This window comes from Parasteatoda tepidariorum, chromosome 4 (genome assembly GCF_982258835.1).
Source record: "Parasteatoda tepidariorum strain Cologne lab strain chromosome 4, Ptep-v5.0, whole genome shotgun sequence".
Taxonomy (NCBI): domain Eukaryota; kingdom Metazoa; phylum Arthropoda; class Arachnida; order Araneae; family Theridiidae; genus Parasteatoda; species Parasteatoda tepidariorum.
Window position 1 is genome coordinate 51,024,601 of NC_141758.1, and position 6,190 is coordinate 51,030,790.

Sequence of the window (6,190 nt, forward strand, 5' to 3'; positions counted from 1 at the left end):
TTTGGTTATTATTCAATTATAAAAAACAGTCTAATAGTTACAAAAAAAACCTGTTAGATTCTCCGAATCATATTTGTTCAAATTACTTCCATAAAGTTTTTATCTTCAATTAAACTGTTTTACATTTGGGCTTTGCTCTTTATCTTGATAAGAATTTTATGCTTGTAAAAGTAAACATCTGTGTTTTCATATTTCAACAATGTTCATGTGGTTCTTAAAAGAGTGCGAGATTCTTAGCATAAATAATGTAACTATGAAGTTATATGTAACTTTAAAACATAAAATCCAAGGAAAGTAGCTTGAGAAACATTTTTTTTTTTCATTCATATTCAAAAATGTATCAATAATAGATTTTTTAAATATAGAAATATCAATGATGAATTACTACTTCTTTTATATCTAAATAACTGCAAATTTGAAAAATTATTGTTTGGAAGTGAGCCGTGTTTAGAAATTTCTACATTTAAGGGGAGTCGTTAGGGCACATACCAATAACACAAAATCTGTACCTATCAAAGCTTTTCGATGCCTTCTTGATTTTTCGAAGTACCTTTTCTCAGTGTCTAAACAAGATATTGCTTCATTTTCTTCTTTATACTGTGATAACTGTTAATACCTATATTTGACAGAATTTTTTTAAGTATTAAGAACTGAGAACTTTTAAATTTTTAAAACGTATCATCATTTTTGATATTTCATAACTCAAAAAGTGATCTTATTAACGCTAAAACATTATCACATCATACAACTAATATAATCTCAAATATCCAGAGGAAATTTCCAAGCGATATTATAATTAATTTGTAAGAAAAGGTACATCGAAAAAAGGTCAGTTTTAGCATTATTGGTATGTACCCTACCGACTCTCCTTAACCCCATCCTTCGCGCTCACGTCAAAATGACGGGGTGAGGTTTCGCCCTCTATTTCTCGCTCTCGTGAAATTTCCGGGCTGGAGTGTTCAGTAGTAACGCGCCAATAAGAATAAAACTAATTCATTTCTTTTGCCCGGAAAACATTTTATTTCTCATTTTACACACAAGATGGCAGTACCAGGATATTTTTAAAGTAATTGTAGATAGTTTATTTTAAACTAGATGTCAGCACTAATCAAATACGCGTATTTGGCAAAATATGCACTTTTATGACCGTTTTCTTGAAAATTAACCGATCGTTAAGGGGTTAACGTAAGAAGGTGTGCGATGCTATATTTCATGAGCAATTATTATTAAAATGCTATATATAGAATTTTCACCTATTTTGAACTAAATTAATATAAAAAGTAAAAAATTTATGAAAAATCATTTTGATTAAAATTCTGCCTCATAGATCTTTAAAAAAAAAGCTGTTTTAGAAGAACACCTCAGTATGATGTTCGCAAATTTTTCTGATTCAAAAAAATAATTGAATTAAAAGGGAAAAACTGTTTATTTTAGGGATTGAGTTATATAGTTTTGCCCGGTGGCTGAGCGGTAGCGCTTCGCGCTGTCGTGCCACAGGTCCCTGGTTCGATCCTCGGGCCGGGCAAGGTTGACTCAGCCTTTCATCCCTTCAGTGGGTCGATAAATGAGTACCAAGCCTGCTTGGGAACTAAACACTGGGGGTTCCGCGTTCAGCTGACCACCTGACAGGAACATCTGCTCCTGCATCCCACAGCCCAAGGTCAAGAAAACTGAGATGGGCACAGTAGGCCTTGGCCCTCTATGGGCTGTCGCGCCGCTGAGTTTAGAGAGAGTTATATAGTTTAAATTGAACACAATAAAAACATCAATATAATTTAATAATAAAGTTCTTTAACAATGAAGAAACGTAATTTACTGAGCTTCAGATAAACTAAATTTTAATTATAAGTTCTAAATTTTAATTATAACTATCGTTGAACAGCCAACTCATTTTTGAGTTTACGACTAACTATGTTCAATTCCGTATCCTTGCAATTTTGAACCCAATCCAGAAAACATGGAAAGTCCTACATCAAGTATTAGGAGAAATTTGCCTTCATGAAGAAATTTATGATGGAATTGTCCCGCATTTGCTTTACATTGAGATGAATATCCCGAAAACCTTCCTCGGTCAGCCTAACGACTTTGGGATTCTAATCCATGATCCGTCTACCTCTGAGAATAATTTACTCAGCACTATGGTCTTTGCGAGCAAGGTACAGAATACACATGCGCCAGCCATCGCTGGGATTCGAACCTGCTCCCTCCCCCCCCCCCGAGCCACAATGGCCCAGAGATTATTATTGTAAAAATTATGCTTAATCTAACATATAATTTAATACAACTTACAAATATTAGATGTAATAAAGTTACATATAAACACTTTATGTAGTTTACACTTAATTTGATTTTTCATATAAATGCTTATACAAAACCTAATTAAGACATCGGAAAACAAGGATGAACTTGAAATTGATAATATTAAAATAGAATCTTTTCAATTTAAAGGAAGAATTAAAAATAATTGCAATTTATGAATTAATTACCATACCAGCACATGTACTTTGTTGACAATTAAAAAAATAACCAGAAAAAGAAATGTGATTTATTTTTAAAAAAATAAACGCGAAACTATTCCATAATTCTCATAAATGAAGATTTAAAAAAATCTCTTATTTTTTTTGTTTCATCAATGTTAACTTGTTCCTGGTTTTTTCAGCCTGCAATTTTCTGTGAAAAATAATTTGCAGAAGCTGCAGCTCCTGTTGCCGTGCTGGAGAATTTTAGCTACTGGGCTTGTTACTACTCCAATTATTAGATTAAAAGTTATTCATGGTCACATATTCTGCACTCTTAATGTACTATTTGAAAACGCAATTTATTCTCTAATATTGCTTCACATTTTTAAATTGCGAAGTTGAATTTTTATAGTTGTTGAAATTCACTTATTCTCTTATTTCGCTTATTCACTATTACTTCACTTATTCTCATATTTCACTTATTATTATTTCACTTATTCACATTTCTAAATTCACTTATTCACTTATAAGTATCTCTTTCAACTTAAATTTAAATCGAAAATGTTTCACTTCGTTTAATAAACTCTAAAAAAAAATTCTAAATTCTGATTTCAAATTTATGAATGAAAAGACAGAACTCAAAACATAACTTCTGCAGACATTTTTCTCAAATGCATATTACTATACTCTCTTGTATGCGCTGTAATTTCACCACAAAGAATAAAAATCGCTATACTTTTATTTGCTATTTGGATTTCGCATAGATGCGTGGAGTGCTCAGTTCTGAAAAACCCTAAATCGGAATAGACTATCCCAACTTTTACCCTTGAACTATTTTATATAACATTTCTTTTTATGATATTCCTGTCTGCTTCATGCTTTATGAAACTAAAAATGAGCTCTATGATTTAACCATTTCATAAATAGAATATTTTTATTCACTACAAATACATAAAAGAAGCAGTTTGGTGCAAAAGAAAACAGTCATATATATTTGTTACATTTTTTACCAGAATAACCGATTTCCCTATCGTTAGATATTATTGACTAGTTTGTTTGCATATTATATATTGCATATTTTTCAAACTTTTTTCATTATTTTGTCTTAATTTATGTCAAAATATGTGAAAAATATTATCTTTAGAATTTTAATAACTTATGGTTATATTAAAGGCATCATAAAACACAGGTGTTTTTATTGTTTATTTTATTTATTTATTTTTATTTATTTGTTGTTGTTTTTTTTTTTAAGTTAAAGATAACTTCTTCCAGACATCATAACTCACCTCCAAACAATTGCACCCTTTGAAATAGTTATTCATCATTGAAATTCCTTCAATTCATTGATAAATTTTATTATGAATGAAAAAAAAATTCAAGCTACTTTTTTACATGCCATATTTTAGTACAAATATAATTCTGATAACTTAACAGATTTTTTAGTAACTACTAGACTGTTTTTTATAATTAAAAAATACCAAACTATATTTTTGCTTGTAATGAGAGCGTCAAAAAATAAATATATAAAAGGAATAGCGGTGCACCGTCTGCGTCAAAGGGATTTCAAATTTCCCTATCCTTAAGTATTATCGCCTAGTTTGTTTGCATGTTTTATGCAATGAAAGGGTAGTGAAAAAACGGCAACTTAATAAAACATCGTAGATTAATAATTTAGATGTTTCATGGCATATTATAAACATAATAAAGTAATGAAAAAAAAATTTTAAAAAGTATAATAAAATCTAACAATTCGTATAATTATTCGTATTGCATGAAAAATAAAAGCAAATCATTATTTGTAAAAATATATGGTTAAAAATTTAAGTTAAATATCAAATTTATTTTAACATCAAAAAATATTCAACTAAACTAGTAGGTGTGTTTTAATGCTACAAATAGAACCTTCTACAAGCACAAAATAAACGACGAGAACGTTGAGCAGAGGTCAAATATGCTGATATGAAGGCATTTTAACTTGAAAGAATACAAACAATGTATCTTTTGATATATTATAAAATTTTAAAGAACATATAAAGCTTAGAAAAATTCAAGTTATTGTCAACTGACATATATAATTCTAAGAGGTATACTTAATTATTTTCGTAGAACGAATCGATTCTTAAATCTATATACTTCTCATCATTCTGTGATTGTTTCCTCTAAAAGTTATGCAACTCTAAAAGGAGTCCACTTGTTAAATTGATTACTGAAAATGTATGGTGAAATCTACCAGAATGTGGTAAAATTTACCATGTATTCTGGATCTATGGGAATATACCAAAACGTACTGTAATTTTTATCAAAGAGCAATGGTATTGACTTATGATGAAATTACAAATAAAATATGGTTATATTATCATGCTATTTGGTAGTAAATTTCGCCTACCATTATCAAATTTGAACAAGGCTAATGTTAGGCATCAGGCTGTCTCAACATCCTAAAGTGAAAGCGTGAAGGTAGTCAGTTCGAATCCCACCGAAATCTTTGTTTTGTCTTTCTCTTACTTGTGCTATTTGCTTTCCAACTTGACAAAGGTTTATTATAAATCATACTATGTAATAAGCACATAAGCTTGCATATGCATGTGTAACAATAAATAGATGATTTAAATAGTAATGTTTAATTTTTTATCATTCGTTTTACAGGGGCCTTCTTGGCCAAATAATCTCCCCTTTCCATAATGCTTTAAAATAAAGATAACAGGTTCGAATCCCATTGTAACTCTGAATGTTTAGCAATAAATAAATAAATTTTGCTTAGATTCATATGCAGGCTCTTGAGCTTAATGCAAAGAATTACTTGTCTCTTTCCAAATTGAAGTACAAATAGCACAAAAATGAGAAAGATGGTATAAAGATATTGTACTCGCTACACTTCAAGAGTTTTTTGTTGCAAAATACCACACAGCAGTAGAGAACCCAATAATGCATGGTTGTTTCACTTAGAATAAATCTCAGGTAACTTCCTCGCAGAGTCGTTGGTCCATTAACCGCTTTGAAGCGTGTATGTAGTGGGATCGAATCCCACTATAACATTAACTGTATATTCCTGCTGTCTTCTCAAATTTCTTCTTCCAGTTTTTCAGATTTCTTAAAAGAGGCACCAACTCCATAAATGATGCATAAAACAGGCAGCATCGATTGATATATCCGAGTTTTGTGTTTTTAAAGAGCTTGAAAGCATCATTTAGGACGCGTTTGTCTCTGTTACAATTGGGAAATACTTTAGGAAAAAATAATTAACCGTCACCTAACAACTAAAAAGCACATAAATAAATCCCCGTTGAAATTAAAAAAAAAAATTTAAATAAATAGATAATCACTTTTATTAATATTCTATTTTATTAAAGGCATAGACATCAAAAAGTTAAAATTACAAAAAAATTATAATATAAATGATAGTTTTTAAAAATATTTTGGTAATTTTATTTATCGTGTTACTTTTAGAGTACTTGTCATTTTTAAAGTCATTTATTCTATTATATTAACTTTTCAGTTTAATATTTTTTCTAAAAATGCGGTATTAAGAGCTATGCATTAAAAACCAGAATTTCTGATAAACATTTACCATAACAAACGGAAAAATTACCAAATGAATAGTTTAATTACCAGAACTCTCATTTTTTTCCAGATATATGTTTACCATACAATTACAGTAATTTTGCCAGACTTTTTTTCAATATGAAGGATTTCCAACTTTATTTGTTATTTATGTATTTATATGTAATAAA